The sequence below is a fragment of the Scyliorhinus torazame genome, chromosome 9 (genome assembly GCF_047496885.1).
Source record: "Scyliorhinus torazame isolate Kashiwa2021f chromosome 9, sScyTor2.1, whole genome shotgun sequence".
Lineage (NCBI taxonomy): Eukaryota > Metazoa > Chordata > Chondrichthyes > Carcharhiniformes > Scyliorhinidae > Scyliorhinus > Scyliorhinus torazame.
In genome coordinates this window covers 71,549,796-71,573,162 of record NC_092715.1, presented here as the reverse complement: position 1 = coordinate 71,573,162, position 23,367 = coordinate 71,549,796, and the positions used below count along the sequence as shown (strand labels likewise).

Sequence of the window (23,367 nt, the reverse complement as noted above, 5' to 3'; positions counted from 1 at the left end):
TACTTCCACAGGCAGTGCATTCCATGCCCCCACTACTCTCTGGGTAAAGAACCTACCTCTGATATCCCTCCTATATCTTCCACCTTTCACCTTAAATTTATGTCCCCTTGTAATGGTGTGTTCCACCTGGGGAAAAAGTCTCTGACTGTCTACTCTATCTATTCCCCTGATCATCTTATAAACCTCTATCAAGTCGCCCCTCATCCTTCTCCGCTCTAATGAGAAAAGGCCTAGCACCCTCAACCTTTCCTCGTAAGACCTACTCTCCATTCCAGGCAACATCCTGGTAAATCTTCTTTGCACCTTTTCCAGAGCTTCCACATCCTTCCTAAAATGAGGCGACCAGAACTGTACACAGTACTCCAAATGTGGCCTTACCAAAGTTTTGTACAGCTGCATCATCACCTCACGGCTCTTAAATTCAATCCCTCTGTTAATGAACGCGAGCACACCATAGGCCTTCTTCACAGCTCTATCCACTTGAGTGGCAACTTTCAAAGATGTATGAACATAGACCCCAAGGTCTCTCTGCTCCTCCACAATGCCAAGAACTCTACCGTTAACCCTGTATTCCGCATTCATATTTGTCCTTCCAAAATGGACAACCTCACACTTTTCAGGGTTAAACTCCATCTGCCACTTCTCAGCCCAGCTCTGCATCCTATCTATGTCTCTTCGCAGCCGACAACAGCCCTCCTTACTATCCACAACTCCACCAATCTTCGTATCGTCTGCAAATTTACTGACCCACCCTTCAACTCCCTCATCCAAGTCATTAATGAAAATCACAAACAGCAGAGGACCCAGAACTGATCCTTGCGGTACACCACTGGTAACGGGGATCCAGGCTGAATATTTGCCATCCACCACCACTCTCTGACTTCTATCGGTTAGCCAGTTTGTTATCCAACTGGCCAAATTTCCACTATCCCATGCCTCCTTACTTTGTGCAGAAGCCTACCATGGGGAACTTTATCAAATGCCTTACTAAAATCCATGTACACTACATCCACTGCTTTACCTTCATCCACATGCTTGGTCACCTCCTCAAAGAATTCAATAAGATTTGTAAGGCAAGACCTACCCCTCACAAATCCGTGCTGACTATCCCGAATCAAGCAGTGTCTTTCCAGATGCTCAGAAATCCTATCCTTCAGTACCCTTTCCATTACTTTGCCTACCACCGAAGTAAGACTAACTGGCCTGTAATTCCCAGGGTTATCCCTAGAGTGAGAGAGAGAGAGATAGAACAGGCTCACCAGCTAAAGATGCTGGATATGAAATTGAAAATGAAGAAGCAGACAGCAAATTGCTAAAGGAGATGGAAAGGAGACAGGGGGAATTAGCTATACTTCAGAGAAATAACTTGGTTAGGTGCCAAGTACAATGTCCCGAGAAGCCAGAATAGGCCAGAGAGGGTAAAGAACACAAACAATTTCAGCAAAGCTGTGCAGTGTGGCAAAAGGCTAAAAGAAAAGCTCAGAAACCCTGCGGGAGGCAAAAGAACCAATCCGGGATATGATGGCTCCGGGAAAACTACCTGGGTTTAAAAATGATGTGGAGATGCCGGCATTGGACTGGGGTGAGCACAGTATGAAGTCTGACAACACCAGGTTAAAGTCCAACAGGTTTGTTTCGATGTCACTAGCTTTCGGAGCGCTGCTCCTTCCTCAGGTGAATGAAGAGGTATGTTCCAGAAACACATATATAGACAAATTCAAAGATGCCAAACAATGCTTGGAATGCGACCATTAGCAGGTGATTAAATCTTTACAGATCCAGAGATGGGGTAACCTCAGGGTAAAGAGGTGTGAATTGTATCAAGCCAGGACAGTTGGTAGGATTTCGCAGGCCAGATGTTGGGGGATGAATCCCAGGTCCCAGTTGAGGCCGCACTCATGTGTGCGGAACTTGGCTATAAGTTTCTGCTCGGAGATTCTGCGTTGTCGCGCATCCTGAAGGCCGCCTTGGAGAACGCTTACCCGGAGATCAGAGGCTGAATGCCCTTGACTGCTGAAGTGTTCCCCGACTGGAAGGGAACATTCCTGCCTGGTGATTGTTGCGCGATGTCCGTTCATTCGTTGTCGCAGCATCTGCATGGTCTCGCCAATGTACCACGCTTCGGGACATCGTTTCCTGCAGCGTACTCTGCCGTCGCACCTCTCTCACACTCCTCAACCACCTCGTCCGCCAGCTCTACAGCAGACGACGCAACCTGGAAACCAAGATAGAGGCCATATTCTCAACTTGCGCTCAGGATGCAGCAGACCAGCTGCGGAACACCGCCAAACAGATGAGACAACAATACTATGCAATATATGCACACCAAGAACAAAAAGCTTGAGAAAGTTGGCATCACCACCGGCAGCAACCAAGCCACCCCCGGTGCCACAGTAGAAAACAATACAGGGAAATCTATTGTCAACTTGTCAGACTACACCCTTCAACCAGACGAAATCGAAGTCCTCAGCAGAGGGCTCAATTTCTGCACCACCACCAAAATGGACCCCATCAGTCTCGCGGCAGACACGGAGGAATTCATCAGGCGAATGAGGCTCCGGGAATTCTTCCACAGACCCGAAGAGGCCAACAGCGAACCCAAGCAGACTATCAATGAACCGGAACAGCAGACCGAGAGATCTGCGGTGCTGCAACCGAAGAGGAAAGAGTCGAATTGGACCCCTCCGGAAGGCCGCTGCCTTAGACTCGACATGTATGCTCAGGCCGTCAGGAGTCGCATCAATGCCAGATTCATCAGTCGCATTCACAAGACAGCCCCGAACGTCACCCAAGCACAACGCAATGCCATCCGCACTCTCAAGACCAATCGCAGCATCGTCATCAAACCAGCAGACAAAGGAGGGGCCACTGTCGTACTGAACAGAACGGACTACTGCAAAGAAGTATGCCGACAACTGAACAACCAAGAACACTACAGACAGTTACCCGCAGGTCCGTCCAAGAAACACATCCGCCAACTTAACAGACTGATCCAGACCTTGAATCCAGATCTTCAGAGCACCCTACGTGCTCTCATCCCACGTACTCCCCGCATTGGAGATCTCTACTGCCTCCCAAAAATACATAAGGCCAACACACCAGGCCGGCCTATCGTTTCAGGCAATGGGACCTTGTGTGAGAAACTCTCTGGCTACATCAAGGGCATCTTGAAACCCATCGTACAAGGTACGCCCAGCTTCTGTCGCGACACGACGGACTTCCTGCAGAAACTCAGCACCCATGGACCAATTGAACCAGGAACATTCCTCGTCACAATGGACGTCTCGGCACTCTACACCAGCATCCCCCATGACGACGGCATTGCTGCAACAGCCTCAGTACTCAACACCGACAACTGCCAATCTCCAGACGCAATTCTGCAACTCATCCGCTTCATTCTGGATCACAACGTCTTCACCTTCGACAACAAGTTCTTCATCCAGACGCACGGAACAGCCATGGGGACCAAATTCGCACCCCAATACGCCAACATCTTCATGCACAAGTTTGAACAGGACCTACTCACCGTACAGGACCTTCAACCGACGTTATACACCAGATAATCGATGACATTTTTTTCCTTTGGACCCACGGCGAAGAATCACTGAAACGACTACACGATGACATTAATAAGATCCATCCAACCATCAGACTCACCATGGACTACTCTCCAAAATCAGTTGCATTCTTGGACACACTCGTCTCCATCAAGGACGGTCACCTCAGCACTTCGCTTTACCGCAAACCCACAGATAACCTCACGATGCTCCACTTCTCCAGCTTCCACCCTAAACACATTATAGAAGCCATCCCCTATGGACAAGCGCTCCGTATACACAGGATCTGCTCAGACGATGAGGAGCGTAACAGACATCTACAGACGTTGAAAGATGCCCTCGTACGAACGGGATATGGCACTCGACTCATCGATCAACAGTTCCAACGCGCCAAAGCGAAAAACCGCACCAGCCTCCTCAGAAGACAAACATGGGACACAACCGACAGAATACCCTTCGTCGTCCAGTACTTCCCCGGAGCGGAGAAACAACGTCATCTTCTTCACAGCCTTCAACACGTCATTGATGACGATGAACATCTTGCCAAGGTCATCCCCACACCCCCACTACTTGCCTTCAAACAACCGCGCAACCTCAACCGAACCATTGTTTGCAGCAAACTACCCAGTCTTCAGAACAGTGACCACGACACCACACAACCCGGCCATGGCAATCTCTGCAAGACGTGCCAGATCATCGACATGGATACCACCATTACACGTGAGAACACCACCCACCAGGTACGCGGTACATACCCGTGCGACTCGGCCAACGTTGTCTACCTCATACGCTGCAGGAAAGGATGTCCCGAAGCGTGGTACATTGGCGAGACCATGCAGACGCTGCGACAATGAATGAACGGACATCGCGCAACAATCACCAGGCAGGAATGTTCCCTTCCAGTCAGGGAACACTTCAGCAGTCAAGGGCATTCAGCCTCTGATCTCCGGGTAAGCGTTCTCCAAGGCGGCCTTCAGGATGCGCGACAACGCAGAATCGCCAAGCAGAAACTTATAGCCAAGTTCCGCACACATGAGTGCGGCTTCAACCGGGACCTGGGATTCATGTCGCATTACATTCATCCCCCACCATCTGGCCTGCGAAATCCTACCAATTGTCCTGGTTTGATACAATTCACACCTCTTTAACCTGGGGTTACCCCATCTCTGGATCTGTAAAGATTTAATCACCTGCTAATGGTCGCATTCCAAGCATTGTTTGGCATCTTTGAATTTGTCTATATATGTGTTTCTGGAACATACCTCTTCATTCACCTGAGGAAGGAGCAGCGCTCCGAAAGCTAGTGTCATCGAAACAAACCTGTTGGACTTTAACCTGGTGTTGTAAGACTACGTACTGGATTTAAAAAGGCTGAGATTAGGTCAGCAAAAGTAAAATAAAGGTCAGGAAAATGGATTTCAAAAGAAATGAACGGATTGAGCTAGAGACCGAATTGGTTAACAACTTTTTTGCGAAACTAACCAGGGAGCAGGGCCATTCTCAGGCAGCAAAATAATAGTGAGGTGGCTTCCTCACATAGTCAAAGAGCTGCATGGCAGAGCAGTGGAAGTTAGCCAGCCCATGTGAGCCATGATGTCCCAGGGGTAATGGGGCCCAAATAGGGACCAACCCACCCCTATAGTAACTACAGTGGGGAGGTCATTAACCCATGAGCAAGTCCATGCTCCCAACTACTTAAAAGGCGAAACAGTATCTGAAATGAGTGGGCAATACTTAGTTGAGGGGCCAGGGAGAAACAAAAAGACTGGGATGGGAGTAGCAAATGATGCAAGGATGCTGCTAAGGAAGGACTAACAAAATCCTTCTTCCCAAGGATGAATAGGGGTGCAGAAAGTTCCCAGATCCAGCCAGCAAATTTAAAAAGAAAGGATCTGCAGGAGGTGTGGTTGTCTGAAACCTTCTTTTCCCTGCTTGAAGAGGGATTCCAGGAAAACACTGAATTGATATTCAGTTGGTGAAAACCCCTGCTGGGCGAGCAGGAGGACTGGCTACCCAAACCCACTATTCCAAATTTAGAGGCTGACGTGAGAGGTTCCCAAATACCCCCAGAGCTGATACGGAAAGTGCGTCACCCAGTTGAAGATCTGCAGAGAGCGGTGGCTGACATTATTCCAATCCCTGTGAGTGAGAATATCCCCAAAGATATGGGGCAGGGATGTAAAAAGCTCCGACGAGCTTTTCAGACGACACTAAGATAAGTGGTAAAGCAAAAAGTGCAGAGGATACTGGAAGTCTGCAGAGGGATTTGGACAGGCTAAGTGAATGGGCTAGGGTCTGGCAGATGGAATACAATGTTGACAAATGTGAGGTTATCCATTTTGGTAAGAATAACGGCAAAAGGGATTATTATTTAAATGATAAAAAATTAAAACATGCTGCTGTGCAGAGAGATCTGGGTGTGCTAGTGCATGAGTCGCAGAAAGTTGGTTTTCAGGTGCAACAGGTGATTAAGAAGGCAAATGGAATTTTGTCCTTCATTGCTAGAGGGATGGAGTTTAAGACTAGGGAGGTTATGCTGCAATTGTATAAGATGTTAGTGAGGCCACACCTGGAGTATTGTGTTCAGTTTTGGTCTCCTTACTTGAGAAAGGACGTACTGGCACTGGAGGGTGTGCAGAGGAGATTCACTAGGTTAATCCCAGAGCTGAAGGGGTTGGATTACGAGGAGAGGTTGAGTAGACTGGGACTGTACTCGTTGGAATTTAGAAGGATGAGGGGGGATCTTATAGAAACATATAAGATTATAAAGGGAATAGATAGGATAGATGCGGGCAGGTTGTTTCCACTGGCGGGTGAAAGCAGAACTAGGGGGCATAGCCTCAAAATAAGGGGAAGTAGATTTAGGACTGAGTTTAGGAGGAACTTCTTCACCCAAAGGGTTGTGAATCTATGGAATTCCTTGCCCAGTGAAGCAGTAGAGGCTCCTTCATTAAATGTTTTTAAGATAAAGATAGATAGTTTTTTGAAGAATAAAGGGATTAAGGGTTATGGTGTTCGGGCCGGAAAGTGGAGCTGAGTTCACAAAAGATCAGCCATGATCTCATTGAATGGCGGAGCAGGCTCGAGGGGCCAGATGGCCTACTCCTGCTCCTAGTTCTTAGGTTCTTATGTTCAAAGCAGGCAGAACAATTTTTTTAAAAAGAAGCCAGTACTCCTGTTGGAAGAACAGGAGGTCTGGTCACACCTTTTTGTCCAACCTTAAAGGGAGAACAGGAAAGGTCACAAGTAGACATGAAGATAGTGAGGGCGATTGCTCATCTAGCTGATGAGGTGCAGGGAAATGCAGTAGGAGCTGGACAGTCACCTGAGGGCAGTTGTGTCCCAAGCGAAATGGAATATGATGGGAACCAAACCTCTACAGCTAACAGGTCAGGGATGGACAGTAACCCTGAAACTCCAAAGCCCTTGGGACTACCACACAGGGAGCTCAATTGTAGTTAGAACCAAATTCAACCCAGAACCCAGTCGACCTATGAGTGTCTAGCAGGAGATGGACACATCTAAGAGTACCCAGGAGGGGTCAAGGGAGAACAGGCTTCCACAGCTGAACCTAGAACTCAAATGCACATCAGCAACCCTGACACCAGATCAGTCGGATGCTGTGGCCTCCCTGCTCAGGAATTTTAAAGAAATTCCCAGGGATCTGCTGGAGGGTACCCTGCTAGCAGTCCATGATGTCAATATGGAAGAACACCCACCAATACATTGAATAAAGCACAAGCAGAGGTCCAACCAGCTATCACAGGTCAGGCATCTCTGGACCCTGATATAGCTGGATCTCCCCTCCTCTGTCCTGGTGTTGGATCTTGCAGCCTTTTACCCAGCAAAAGGAATTATTAATAATAATCTTTATTAGTGTCACAAGTAGGCTTACATTATACTGCGTGAAGTTACTGTGAAAATCTCCTAGTCGCCACACTACAGTGTCTGTTCGGGTACACTGAGGAAGAATTCAGAATGTCCAATTCACCAAACAGGCATGTCTTTCGGGGCTTGTGGGAGGAAACCGTAGCACCTTGAGTGAACCCACACAGACACGGGGAGAACGTACAGACTCCGCAACTGACAGTGACCCAAGCCAGGAATCGAACCCGGGTCCCTGGCACTGTGAAGAAACAGTGCTAACCACTGTGCTACTATGTCACACCGGATGGCACCCTGTCCCATATGTAAACCTTGAAAGTATAGCAGGGAACTGATATTCCCCCTCCCCCGCACCACCCACCCTCATCCCCCAACTAGCTGTGTGTGTTTGTTTTCTTCAGCTTTGAATGAGAGACTGCGTGCATACATCTTTACTTCCGACATTTCCTTCCCATGGCCACATGCATGGTTTTTTTTAATGAATTGGAGTTCATTTCATTCTTTCCTCCAGGGGGAGAGATGTGTTCCATTCAGTAAAAAGGAAGAAAACATTATATAGGGCGGCATGGTAGCACAGTGGTTAGTACTGTTGCTTCACAGCTCCAGGGTCCCAGGTTCAATTCCGACTTGGGTCACTCTCTGTGCGGAACCTGCATGTTCTCCCTGTGTCTGTGGGTTTCCTCCAGGTACTCTGGGTTCCTCCCACATTCCACAGATGTGCAGGTTAGTTGGATTGACCATGCTAAATTGTCCTTAGTGTCCAAAAAGGTTTGCTGGGCTTACTGGGTTACGGGCGTAGGGTGGAATAAGGCGCTCTTTCCAAGGGCCAGTGCAGACTCGATTGGTTAAATGGCCTCCTTCTGCACTGTAAATTCAATGATTCTCTGATTGTATGATATAAATATATGTTAGCTTGGCTACTATATATAATTTATTTTTCTCTTGCTCAAAATGGACAATTGCTGGGCTGATAAAATAGTTGAATATGATTTTTGGCAGAGTTATCCAGACCTGATATGATAGGTCCCTTCTCTCTCCACAGATGCTGTCAGATCTGCTGAGATTATCCGGTATTTTCTGTTTTTGTTTCAAATTCCAGCATCTCTAGTAATTTGCTTTTATATACATGAATATGACCGCAGGCTGGTTTCTGGACATTTGGAGCAGTTTGAAAGCAAACAAAGGTTAAGACATCAACCTCCCTGGAACATAAGGTGCCTTGCGTTGTATAAACATCCCAACCAAACACAAAGGAGAGTAGGGAGTAAGTCTGCATTAGCCATCAACAGACAATGGTAGAGCTATTTGTGACTCCTAATCTCAAATGCTGTACTAATGGTTACACCATTGCCTGCTCCAAAACACAATGGGTTTCCTCGAGGGGCTTTGTTAGCTGAATATCTCAACCTAAAACTACCATGTCATTTGATCGAGACTAGAGCTGTCAGAATACCTTTCATTAGAGAGCTTTTGATTTTTATCTTCAGTTGCGGTTTATGTTCTGAAGAGAACTGGACTCCAGGCTCACAGTCTGCATTCGACCACCATCTCTCCCCAGGTCTATCATTTTACCATCTAACAGGTAGCAACAGAAAGAGTTTTGCCTAGGTAAATGGTCTGGCCCTCACCTGTGACTGTGAACTACTGGAACATTGGAACGTCTGTATTTGTGCCTTCAAGAATAATGAATCTGTACATGCTTCTCCCACTGTGGAATCCTCAGTTCTGGAGTGATAAATCACCCCGTAACAGTGAGACAATTGTGGAATACAACATTGGGTTTTTGGGCTCTGGACTTGGGAGTGATGTGAAACCATAACTCTAATTTTTGACCAGGGTCTTCCTCTGTCCCCCTTTCTTTCCATTATTCCACTTGTACTTATTTTAGGGTGGCACTGTGGCACAGTGTTTAGCACTGCTGCCTCACTGCTCTAGGGACCCGAGTTCAATTCTGTCCTCGGGTGACGGTGTGGAGTCTGCACTTTCTCCCCATGTCTGCATGGGTTTCCTCCCGGTGCACCGGTTTCCTCCCACAGTCCAAAGATATGCAGCTTAGGTGGATTGGCCATGCTAAATTGCCCCTTAGTGTCCAAAACGTTAGGTTGGCTTACAGGGATAGGATGGAGATGTGAACTAAACTTAAAGTGTGGTGCTCTTTCCAAGGCGGGCGCAGACTTGATGGGCTGAATGGCCTCCTTCTGCACTGTAGAGATTCCATGATTCTGTTGTCTGAGTGTAAAAAGGAGCAGATGTTGTGAAGCCTCTTCCCACTTTTTGTGTGCATGTAAAATAAACAAATATAACTTTATCTTGTGTTTGCTGTGCAGTTATTAATAAAGGGTTGGATCACTCGGAAATGAGGCTTTGGGGAAAGTTGCCACCATTTATAAAGGGGGAAATCAGAAATCAAAATACCTCTCGGTTCACAGGTGGATAGTAAGAGGAGAAATCAGGGCAGTTTAAATTAATCCCCCTACTGTCCATAACAAGGGTTATATCCAACACTGGGTGAACACAGCCTAAAGAGGAAGAAGAAAGGGCATTGAGGGCTATGGAGCAAAGGCAGCTAAATGAAAATGAGGTATAGATCAGCCATGACCTAAGTAAATGTAGAACAGTTTCCCGGGACTACTGCAGTTCCAATGGTACTTTGGAAAATAGTGAATGTAACTCCTTTATTTAAAATGGGAGGAATATGGAAAGTAGAAACTTATAGGTCATTGAGTTTAACATTTGTCATAGAGAAAATGTCAGAAGCTATTATTAAAGATGAACATGCCTGCCTTTGTTGTTCTAGATGGTGGAAATTGTGGGTTTGGGAGGTACTGCAAAAAGGCTTTGGTAACTTCCTGCAGTGCTTCCTGTAGTCAATGTATATACTGCACCACAGTGTGCCAGCGAGGGTGTGGATGGATGTTTACTTTAATGGATGAAGGCATTATCAAGCTGACTGCTTGTGTACTGGAGCTTCTTAAGTGGTATTGTTTATTACTCTGATGCAAGTTCATCCACCTGAAATGTTAACTCTGTTTCTCTCTCCACAGTTGCTGTCTGCTGTTGAGTTTTTTGAGCATTTGTGTTCATATTTCATCTCAATCCTGAATTGTGTCTTGCAGATGATGCAGCGGCTTTGCGACATAGGATTCTCAGGGGGCTTGACAGGGTAGATGCTGTGAGGCTGCTCCCCTTGTGGGAGAGTCGAGGGCCAGAGGGCATAATTTCAGAGTAAGGGGTTGCCCATTTAAAACAGTGATTAGCAGCATTTGTTTTCTCTCAGAGGTTGATGAATGTCTGGATGTCTTTACCACAGAGAGCTGTAGAGGTTGGGTCCTTAAGTATGTTCAAGGGTGAGATAGACAGATTTTTAATCAGTAATGGAATCAAGGGTAATGGGGATAAGTCAGGAAAGTGGAGTTGAGGATTATCATATCAGATCAGTGATGATGTCATTGAATGGCGGAGCAGTCTCGATGGGTCGAATGGTCTACTTCTGCTCCTGCATCTTATGGCCTAGCTCAATGGCTGGCCCTTGAATAATTGAGTAGCCTGTATCTAGAACTGGTGTACAGAGGACAGCGCGTTTTCATGTGAGCCATTCTCAAAGAAAAAAGGCAACACAAATAAATTAGCAAGATCTCAAATAGTGACGTGTCCAAGTAACCTGACCCCACAAAAACGTGCAAGAGTCTGCAACCAGCAGCTGAAGCCTTACATGGAGAGGGCAAAACATGCTCGCTAAGCATTAGCGCCCAAAGTTACTGGACATGTCTCCGGGCACTCGGTCTAATCCACAAAATTCTTTGTTGAGACATTGTTGGCAAAACTTGACACGGTGACATAATCTACAGTGAGATATCGTTGATATCTGATTGTGCGACTGTTCTTGACTCTGTGGACGATATCAATGCCCAGCACGTGAGGGTATATCACTGAGGTATATAAACTTCGCTGGTGCCTGTTTCCAAATAATTGCCCCTTTCCCGGGAAATAAAAATATAAAGGCAGCAGTTTGCAAGGGAAGAATGCAACAAAATACTGATTGTGATCTGCCATGTCATGAGCTGTGACCACACAGGATTTATTTAAATAACTCGATTGGCTTAATTGCTGAATTTGCGCGATCGTATTGGCTGATGCGTTTGCATCAATCGCTGAGAAAGTCCACTTCACTTTCCAAAGTAGCCGCATGTATGGCTGCAGTGGCCATACAACATCTAATCTGAAGACCCCAACATCGTTAAAGTACTCGGGTATTTAACAGGGCACTGGTCATAACGATTACCGCGCATCTATGGACTATCACATTTGGTAGAGTTTCAGTTGTGTATGAACGGGACTCTATCCAGCAGTGGTTATTAAGCTTCCTGGACATTGGTTATTTCTGTTCTGATGCAATTGGGATTATATTAACCATAATGTCCTCAATTATCTCAATATCACTCTGAATTTTGTATGCATTCCCAGCACTGACATGATGTCCTCTCCAGCCCTGACCATCAGTGAACCCTTAATTGTTCATGCGAAACAGGTTTGAATGAACAGCTTTGCTGTTTAGTGAGAAAATTGTACATGTGCACAGAAGATGGCCTTTATTTCACAGTTCTGTAGCAGAGCCATTCAGGCTCGAAACGTAACTTTTTCTCTCTCCACAGATGCTGCCAGACCTGCTGAGTGTATTCAGTATTTTCTGTTTTTATGTCAGATTTCCAGCATCCGCAGCATTTTACTTTTACTTTACTTCAAACTGGGTTTATTTCAGGAATTGTGATCACCATTTTGCAAGTGTCAAGATATCCGCTAGCAGAGAACAGCGAAGCTGAAGACAATTGTTCACAACCGGCCCAACTGCTGAAAACATAGAAAAAGAGAAATTGTACAAGGAAGGCAAAAATCCACATGTCAAATTTCCCACGACCTTAAGCATGATCTAGGAACCCTGATGCAGCAAGTTATGCCTGAACTTCTGCAGGGGCGGGACAGAATTACAAACCACGAGGACAACGAGACAAGAAAAACGCCCCAATACTCTTTACATGACTTTGCGTTTCTCTGGAAGTGGGCCACAGGCAAGAGATGCCTGATAATGATGGAAAATGTCCTGGCCCCAATCACCCCTCTACCTTACTGTTCAATCTCTCTCCATCTCCACCTGGCACAGCGATAGTGCGATGCTTCGCTGCTTCTTCCTTGAGGGGAAATGCATCAGATTCCTTCTCTGTCTGGCTGCATTTGATCTCACATTGTACAACCGCTTTAACTTCTCTCATACTCTTCAAATAAACGTTGTTGCTGTGGGTATCCCATGCCATGGCTTCCGTTTTGTGGGATATGTGAAATATTCCTTGTTCCAATCCAATTTGACCCCTACCCCAACTATTTCTCTGGTATACTGCTGGCTGTATCAATGCCGCTTCCTGCTCTTGTCTGAACTTTGCGTTCAATCCCCACCCTTCTTTCACGCTCACGTGACTCATCTCCGATTATTTCGTTCCGTAACTCTGGGTCTCCATTTCTGGGGTCGGCGAGGCTTTCAACCAATGTTCACCATGAGAGCACTGACTGCTACAGTTACCTCAACCACACTGCCTCACACCCTGCTTCCCATAGCGACTCCATTCTATTCTCCCAGTTTTTCTGCCTCCCTCATCTCTGTTCTGATGATGCAACCTTCCAGACCACTACTTCTGATATGTCTCCCTATCAATACCTCCGACAGTGTTGGACCGGGCCCTCCCCCATGGCTGACATAATTCTTCTGCTCTCCTCCCAGAATCGTGTAAGGTGCCACCTTTCCTCACCTTCAACCCCACCAGCGTTCACATTCAACAGGTCATCCTCCACCTTTCCCATCACCCCCAGTACGATGACACCTCTAAACAAACCGTCCGCTCCCCCTTCCGGCATTTCCTTTGTCACATCCTGGATGGATCTTCATCCCACATTCCCTTCCTATGGCCAGCTTTCCACTCAAGTGCAGGATATGCAATCCCTGCCCTCTTACCTCCTCTCTTGTTATTCAGGGCCTCAAACACTTCCTCCAGGTGAAACAGCAAGTTATTTGTACCTTTATCGATTTAGTATTTTTAGTTTGCTGCCCACAATGTAGTCTTCTCTATATTGGGAGGATCAAACACTGTTTTGTGGAACACCCTCTGTTAGGTCCACAAGTGTGTCCCTGAACTTCTACTGTCCTGCCAGTCTCATCCTCCACCTGCCTGTCACACTGACATCTCTGTCCTTGGCCTAAGTGCAGCGATCCAATGAACTTCTTAAGATGGGAGAAACAGCACTTCATCTTTAAATTAGGTACTTGACGGCTTTATGCATTCAACACCGAGTTCAACACTGCCCGCCATCCGACCCACATCCATTTTTATTTGTTCATTTCAGCCTTAATTTGGTTTTCCTCCTGCATTTGGGTGGCAGCCGTTCTTATTTTGCCATTCACACCTCGTCTGGACTCATCTCCCGCTCTGCCCCCCTCATGTTCTGTCAATTGTCATCCGCCTTACACAGGCTTCCCCTGTTGCTCTTTTCCAACCCATTTTATCTCCTTAAAACCGAGTGCATTTCTAACTTTTCGCAGTTAACTCTGTTAGCGCGGCCAGTCTCCCCGAGTATTCCCAGCATTTTCTGTGTATTTCTCCCCCTGATACTTTGCGAGCCAAGCATGGGTTTCTGTGTTTATGGGAAGGTGGGAGGACATTGTGGAGCACATTTGCAAAAGCGCTGCTTATGTGATCATGCATTTGATCGATTTCACCCCGGGACTGAGCTGGAACAGTCCCATGTACTGCAGTCACATTTTATCACACTTGGCGGTAGGTGAAAATGGCCAGAGACTGTTCTGATGCACTCTGTTGTGGAAGGTGGGGAGGGAATGCTTATTTCTTCCGCAAACACTTTAATCCCGACAGCCAGAACACTGCCAAGACCGCTAGTCACATGTTGTTATAATGTCCATCCCTGGTGACGTACCCCAGAGCAGGTCCTTTTTGTTTGAAGTTTAGAAACATTAAAACAAATTTTCCCCACGCCCGAGGCAGAGAAACAATTACTGCCGCTCTGACAATATTTAGGGGGAAAATTGAAAAGCCATCCGCTAGGATTGTTAATTAATAACAGCCCTCCGCGAAAAATAACACATTGCTTTTCTCTCATATATTTATTTTCAACCACGACTTTCCAGACCCGCTGGCAGACTTGTTTGATGACTACTGCTTGATTTATTGGAACTTTAGATTTCCAAAGGGAAGCAGGAATTTTAATCCAGGCCAATTTGGAAGGATGGAGATGACCCCCCCTCAAAAATAAATGATGCCGCCCCCCCCCCCCCCTCCCGCCCTCACCAAGGTGAGATGTGCAGTCCTCCTCGAGCTGACGGGATGCCCCCTCCCCCCCCCCCCCCCCCCCCACAGCCCTCACCCCCAACGAGAGGCGATGTGACCGCCACAGGGGAGGAAGTGAATGGAAAAGAACACAGGAGAATCTCCAATCTACTGTGATTTCGACAAAACAGAACGATCGGCCAGTTGTTATTGAATTAAACCTTTCACTTTGGCTTGAGCTATGGAATATTGAGTAGTAGGCAATTAGATTTCGGAATGCTTCAGACTAACCGTGAACCAATTTCATTCAATCCGGTTACTTTTCGAACTTCGTGGGGGGGGGGGGGGGGGGGGCGAAGGCATGGATGTGACACTGGGTGAACTGTTCCTTCAGATAGCCAGCAGAGGTAGGACGGGCCGAATGGCCCCATTCTCTGCTGCAACCATTCTATGATTGTAATTAAAGTATAGTGTTGAATAGCACATTGGGCGGCACGGTAGCACTGTTGATTCACCGTTCCACGGTCGCAGGTTCAATTCTGGCTTTGGGTCACTGTCAGTGCGGAGTCTGCACGTTCTCCCCATGTGTGCCTGGGTTTCCTCCGGGTGCTCCGGTTTCCTCCCACAGTCCAAAGAACATAAGAACTTAAGAGCTAGGAGCAGGAGTAGGCCTTCTGGCCCCTCGAGCCTGCTCTGCCATTCATTGAGATCATGGCTGATCTTTTGTGGACTCAGCTCCACTTTCTGGCCCGAACACCATAATCTGATCCCTTTATTCTTCAAAAAACTATGTATCTTTATCTTAAAAACATTTAATGAAGGAGCCTCTACTGCTTCACTGGGCAAGGAATTCCATAGATTCACAACCCTTTGGGTGAAGAAGTTCCTCCTAAACGCAGTCCTAAATCTACTTCCCCTTATTTTGTGGCTGTGCCCCCTAGTTCTGCTTTCACCCGCCAGTGGAAACAACCTGCCCGCATCTATCCTATCTATTCCCTTCATAATTTTATATGTTTCTATAAGATCCCCCCTCATCCTTCTAAATTCCAACGAGTACTGTCCCAATCCACTCAACCTCTCCTCGTAACCCAACCCCTTCAACTCTGGGATTAACCTAGTGAATCTCCTCTGCACACCCTCCAGTGCCAATACGTCCTTTCTCAAGTAAGGAGACCAAAACTGAACACAATACTCCAGGTGTGGCCTCACTAACACCTTATACAATTGCAACATAACCTCCCTATTCTTAAACTCCATCCCTCTAGTAATGAAGGACAACATTCCATTTGCCTTCTTCATCACCTGTTGTAAGATGTGCAGATTAGGTGGATTGGCCATGATAAATTGCCCTTACTGTCCCAAAATGTTGAGTGGTTACGAGGATAGGGTGGAGGTGTGGGCTTAGGTGGGGTGCTCTTTCCAAGGGCTGGTGCAGACTCGATGGGCCGAATGGCCTCCTTCTGCACTGTAAATTCTAAGATTCTAAGTAATGGCAAGGTTAACTATCTTAGAACATAGAACATAGAACAATACAGCGCAGTACAGGCCCTTCGGCCCACGATGTTGCACCGAAACAAAAGCCATCTAACCTACACTATGCCATTATCATCCATATGTTTATCCAATAAACTTTTAAATGCCCTCAATGTTGGCAAGTTCACTACTGTAGCAGGTAGGGCATTCCACGGCCTCACTACTCTTTGCATAAAGAACCTACCTCTGACCTCTGTCCTATATCTATTACCCCTCAGTTTAAAGTTATGTCCCCTCGTGCCAGCCATTTCCATCCGCGGGAGAAGGCTCTCACTGTCCAGCCTATCCAACCCCCTGATCATTTTGTATGCCTCTATTAAGTCTCCTCTTAACCTTCTTCTCTCCAACGAAAACAACCTCAAGTCCATCAGCCTTTCCTCATAAGATTTTCCCTCCATACCAGGCAACATCCTGGTAAATCTCCTCTGCACCCGCTCCAAAGCCTCCACGTCCTTCCTATAATGCGGTGACCAGAACTGTACGCAATACTCCAAATGCGGCCGTACCAGAGTTCTGTACAGCTGCAACATGACCTCCCGACTCCGGAACTCAATCCCTCTACCAATAAAGGCCAACACTCCATAGGCCTTCTTCACAACCCTATCAACCTGGGTGGCAACTTTCAGGGATCTATGTACATGGACACCTAGATTCCTCTGCTCATCCACACTTTCAAGAACTTTACCATGAGCCAAATATTCTGCATTCCTGTTATTCCTTCCAAAGTGAATCACCTCACACTTCTCTACATTAAACTCCATTTGCCACCTCTCAGCCCAGCTCTGCAGCTTATCTATATCCCTCTGTAACCTGCTACATCCTTCCACACTATCGACAACACCACCGACTTTAGTATCATCTGCAAATTTACTCACCCACCCTTCTGCGCCTTCCTCTAGGTCATTGATAAAAATGACAAACAGCAACGGCCCCAGAACAGATCCTTGTGGTACTCCACTTGTGACTGTACTCCATTCTGAACATTTCCCATCAACCACCACCCTCTGTCTTCTTTCAGCTCGCCAATTTTTGATCCACATCTCTAAATCACCCTCAATCCCCAGCCTCCGTATTTTCTGCAATAGCCTACCATGGGGAACCTTATCAAACGCTTTGCTGAAATCCATATACACCACATCAACTGCTCTACCCTCATCTACCTGTTCAGTCACCTTCTCAAAGAACTCAATAAGGACATGACCTTCACAAAGCCATGCTGACTATCCCTGATCATATTATTCCTATCCAGATGATTATAAATCTTGTCTCTTATAATCCCCTCCAAGACTTTACCCACTACAGACGTGAGGCTCACCGGTCTATAGTTGCCGGGGTTGTCTCTGCTCCCCTTTTTGAACAAAGGGACCACATTTGCTGTCCTCCAGTCCTCTGGCACTATTCCTGTAGCCAATGATGACATAAAAATCAAAGCCAAAGGTCTAGCAATCTCTTCCCTGGCCTCCCAGAGAATCCTAGGATAAATCCCATCAGGTCCCGGGGGCTTATCTATTTTAAGCCTGTCCAGAATTGCCAACACCTCTTCCCTACGTACCTCAATGCCATCTATTCTATTAGCCTGGGGCTCAGCATTCTCCTCCACAACATTATCTTTTTCCTGAGTGAATACTGACGAAAAATATTCATTTAGTATCTCGCCTATCTCTTCAGACTCCACACACAATTTCCCATCCCTGTCCTTGACTGGTCCTACTCTTTCCCTAGTCATTCGCTTATTCCTGACATACCTATAGAAAGCTTTTGGGTTTTCCTTGATCCTTCCTGCCAAATACTTCTCATGTCCCCTCCTTCCTCGTCTTAGCTCTCTCTTTAGATCCTTCCTCGCTACCTTGTAACTATCCATCGCCCCAACTGAAACTTCACACCTCATCTTCACATAGGCCTCCTTCTTCCTCTTAACAAGAGATTCCACTTCCTTGGTAAACCACGGTTCCCTCGCTCGACGCCTTCCTCCCTGCCTGACCGGTACATACTTATCAAGAACACGCAGTAGCTGATCCTTGAACAAGCCCCACTTATCCAGTGTGCCCAACACTTGCGGCCTACTTCTCCACCTTATCCCCCCCAAGTCACGTCTAATGGCATCATAATTGCCCTTCCCCCAGCTATAACTCTTGCCCTGCGGTGTATACTTATCCCTTTCCATCATTAACGTAAACGTCACCGAATTGTGGTCACTGTCCCCAAAGTGCTCTCCTACCTCCAAATCCAACACCTGGCCTGGTTCATTACCCAAAACCAAATCCAACGTGGCCTCGCCTCTTGTTGGCCTGTCAACATATTGTTTCAGGAAACCCTCCTGCACACACTGTACAAAAAACGACCCATCTATTGTACTCGAACTATATCTTTTCCAGTCAATATTTGGAAAGTTAAAGTCTCCCATTATAACTACCCTGTTACTTTCGCTCTTATCCAGAATCATCTTCGCCATCCTTTCCTCTACATCCCTAGAACTATTAGGAGGCCTATAAAAAACTCCCAACAGGGTGACCTCACCTTTCCTGTTTCTAACCTCAGCCCATACTACCTCGGAAGATGAGTCCCCATCTAGCATCCTCTCCGCCACCGTAATACTGCTCTTGACTAGCAGCGCCACACCTCCCCCTCTTTTGCCTCCTTCTCTGAGCTTACTAAAACACCTAAAACCCGGAACCTGCAACATCCATTCCTGTCCCTGCTCTATCCATGTCTCCGAAATGGCCACAACATCGAAGTCCCAGGTACCAACCCATGCTGCCAGTTCCCCTACCTTGTTTCGTATACTCCTGGCATTGAAGTAGACACACTTCAAACCACCTACCTGAACACTGCCCCCCTCCTGCGACGTCAAATCTGTGCTCCTGACCTCTATACTCTCATTCTCCCTTACCCTAAAACTACAATCCAGGTTCCCATGCCCCTGCTGCATTAGTTTAAACCCCCCCAAAGAGCACTAACAAATCTCCCCCCCCAGGATATTTGTGCCCCTCAGGTTCAGATGTAGACCATCCTGTCTGTAGAGGTCCCACCTTCCCCAGAAAGAGCCCCAGTTATCTTAAAGAAAAGAAGCGTACATCGGATAAACTTAAGGACCAGAGAGATGTAAACTTTTCTTGTGGAGAAAGGCTGGACAGGTTGGACCTCTGCCCATCGAAGTTAAGAGAATGAGAGGCGATCTTATTGAAACACATGGTGAGGGGATTTGCTAGGGGGGATACCGAGAGGAAGTTCCCGTTTGTGAGAAAGACTAGAACCAGAGTTCACAGTTTAAGAATAAACTTTAAGATGGAGATGAGATGTTGGTCTGTGGAATTTTCGATGGGCCATCGAATTAATTCAAGGGCAGTTTTTTGATGAACGAGGGAGACATGGATTATATGTGTGTATGTGTGTGTGTGTGGGGGGGGGGGTGCTACACCGTAACCACATCAGCCCTGATCTTATTGAATGGCCTGAATGGGCCCAGGCTCTATGTTCCTATGGTGCTTCTGAAAACACCAGTCCTACAATGTTAGGTTGGCGGGAACAGGCCCAGCCTTTTCACCAAGGCTCCTAGGCAACGTGTCCCTCGCTGGCAATGAGCTCGAGCGCAGCAGGCCGCAAGCTAAGACAATGGATTGAACATAGCCCTTGTAAATAAACAATACAGATTTTCTTGTAGTCCACATTGTGGTATTCAACACCGGTGGTCACTATGGCCAGACATTCCCGCCTCATTATCGTTTCTTGGTGAAAATGGCAAAGTTGCTGGCAGCCTTTGCAATGACCTTTTATTAAACCGCTTGTTATTTTGCGTCCAGACGTTTAGGATGAAATCATTGCTTTAAAAAAATAAACCTCCCTTCATCTAGATCACCGCTTTTGGAGCGCAATAAGAAAATAATTTTCTTCTGTCAAGCAAGAAGCGGCTGGAAAGCAGAAAGACAAATATTATTTTTACTACATTGTGTGAAATATCGTTTTGGTCGTTCTGTCAATGTGGGTATTTGAAGACTTTCCTGGCATGGTTCTCAAGTCCCAGGGGTCAAATTGAAATTGTTCTGTGTCTTCATAAACTTATCATGAAGCATCGTAATAGCTTTAGACTGTTGACTTTGAGAATAAGAAAAACAGGAAAGTTTCAGAGGCTCCTTGCCTTGTTTGAGTAAGTTTGTCTTTTGACTTTGCCGCTATTTATGCTCCAAATGACTAGATTCAGCTCACACTTAAATTCATTCATATACACTTCATGCAATCCCCCCTTGTCTGTTACCAGTCGGTAACGAAATACACTTTCGCTTTCCCTCCCCTCTCAGGGCACTGCACACATTGAGAATAGCTGGCAGCTATTTGGGGATTTCACCGCGATTCCAATTTCCGCGGTTAGATTGAATGCTTATGGAAAGTGTTGAGCAGACGAGCCTCCCATTGGTTTCATTGATGAAAGAGCGCGTGTGGTCTGGAAAGATGGTGTCCAGAATGTGGATCTTTAAACCCACTGTTCTCTCAATATGGGGCGTGTGGTTCGGTCTTTTTGCCTCCATCGCGATTCCTCCCGATTTTTGCGCGTTCTCCCATGTTGTAGTCAAAGAAGGGAGAGATCAATCCGCACGCCTTCGCTTATAAGGCTTTTCGGAATGTTTGGAACCTGTTAAAGTGTGTGCACTTTGGTGTTATCTCTCATCACTGGCACTGGTCTGATGATAAATGACGTTGATAGGACGACCTATGTCCATTACTGCTTCTTGGCATTTCACTGTTGGCTACCATGGTTCCTGCACCTGTTTACATCCTCGTGTGAAATTTACCTGTCTCCCTTTCCTTCAATCGACCATTAACATTAATGTTCATCTGCGATTTACGCAGCATTCAATTCACTTATATAAAACAATAAAAATGATGAATCTTTCGAAGTGGTTGTGTTTCTAGCACTTCTCAGTTACTATTTCAATTTTAACCATTTGTATATATTGTACTGATGCCTATTTTTCCCAATGCATAATTTCTTGCCCTATGTAATGTTTATTAAACGAATACTATTATGTTGACACACGTAATAAGATATTTATTTAATACTGTGTTTATTTATTCTGCTGCAGAGCTGCTACCAGGCCCTGGACGTGGACAACTTGTTTCATTCCGCTGGATAAAGAATTTTAGCGAACGGAAAACTTCAGATTTTTTTTAAGGACTCGAACAAAAATAGAACGAGCTGTTCTCAATAATGATTAACATATGATTTATTGATTTAGGTTTGGATTACAGGCTTCAGAATTTATGTTTATTTTACAGTTTTATGAACTTTTCTGCCGGGACCACACAAGTGAAGCTCACAGCCAGTGCTAATGGGGAAAGAACTGCTTTCCTCTGTGACATGGCCAGTGTGAAAAGGGATACTTTATTGTGCTTAGCTGAGATCATTCGCCACTCTTTGGGGATTACAAACGTGGCCAAGTAAGCCGTTTTGTGGCGAAGGGGAGAGTAACCCCCCCCCCCGTGTAAAGTTGCAATTTCCAAGTAATTTGTAAATAATGCCATTTCCAGAGTTCAATTCCAGCAATAAAGAGGCTGAAACGTTTACTCCTACAATTCCTTTTACCACCCTTTCAGCTCTTGATCTTCAGATGTGTTTAAGTCAGCCTCTTACAAAATCACCTGGCCGCCAGGAATATCATCCGTCTGTTTTATTTTCGAAAAACTGGCCAAATTGAATCTTATATTTCAAAATCAGCATCGATTCTTGAAAGACGCTGTTTCGTTTTTGTTGACAGACCCGGGACGGGTTCGTATGTTGTGTTGCAGATATGTATTCACATCCGCCGCTGGATCGAAATCCTGAAGTCTTATCAATTCTAAATGAGTTTCATTCAGGTTGCAGGATTGAACCTCCCTTGAAAGAAGGCATTGACATTGACTAAATTTGTACTTTAGACTCCCTATGAAAACAGAACAAATTTATACTTTCCTTCCTTCAGTGCCAAATTGCACAGCAGCTGTTCTAGCTCCGCTGAGTGAAGCGGACCCCCATGGTTTAATTTCTTGTTTTAACTTCCAGTCGGAAACCAGATATCAAAAACCCGCCCTCTTGTCTGCTCGGGCAGGTCAGGACTGTGTAAGTAGTGCGCTTCCCCCCCCCCCCCCCCCCCCACCCTCTTGCCGAACAGAGCTGCGCTCATAAGCGTAGTCTCCTGGGATGAGTTTTGGCACCATTCATGCTGGCAGAAAGAGCCTTGTGAACTTGACCGAATCGTCAGTGGGAACATTAACATTGCACAGCGGGCGCGCTGCCTGCTCGGCCAGCGTCGCCTCCACTTTCTCTTCCCTCGGATCCGGATTCCCCACTTACACTGACACGGAATAACAAATGTCACGGAGCTTTAAATATCACAAGTATTTGTTTTAAACCAGGGGGGGGGGGGGGGGGGGGGGAAGCGTGCGCCCGCTTGAAATGCAGCGGTTACATTCGAGTTCTCCAATTAATTTCCATTTCGTACCTTACATGCCTTAAAACCTTTAAACGCACGGGTATTCTACAGGGTGCAAGATTAAAACTCCCTCCACTGCATCAAATTCAACATTTTAAAGTATATTGATAAAGAAAAAAATCTAGATGCATCCTCCTGGGAATAGGAATTCTGAGAAAACTTGCCTCTGGACCTGGTGGGTAATAGGAATAATAATGCAGGAGTTACTGAGGTAAAATTTTCCCATTGCAGAATGTGACTAAGGAACATTCTTGTCTCAATTTGCATTTCTTTAAAATAGCTGGGTTACATTCAGAGCTTGTATTTCGCAGTTTACTTTGCTAGATTTTGATATAAATGCTAAGGGATTAATGGAAAGCAAGACCCTGGTCGCTCATTATTCGACCGCGGCAGATTTTTAAAAAGAGGTGATCAAACACTAATTATTATTTTTCAAGTTTTAAGATTTACATTAAGTTCGGACCCCCCCCCCCCCATTAACTGCTATTACATGTAATGCCACCAAAAGTTAATATTTTCTAAAAAATAAATCATTTTCAGTTAAGTTACACAGGGTCGCAAAGGGACCAGTTCTCTTTGGTTTAAATGATTCAGCACCAT

At 46.0% G+C, this 23,367-nt stretch overlaps 1 long non-coding RNA gene across 1 annotated transcript in view; it reads left to right on the top strand.

The window, feature by feature from the left end:
• Nucleotides 1-22,374, top strand: part of LOC140429301 (uncharacterized) — a 78,052-nt gene extending 55,678 nt beyond the window's left edge. The window contains exon 3 of the long non-coding RNA XR_011949028.1: nt 21,382-22,374. This is a non-coding gene — a long non-coding RNA (uncharacterized lncRNA). The remainder of the gene's footprint in view (nt 1-21,381) is intronic.
• The last annotated feature ends 993 nt before the right edge of the window (nt 22,375-23,367 follow it).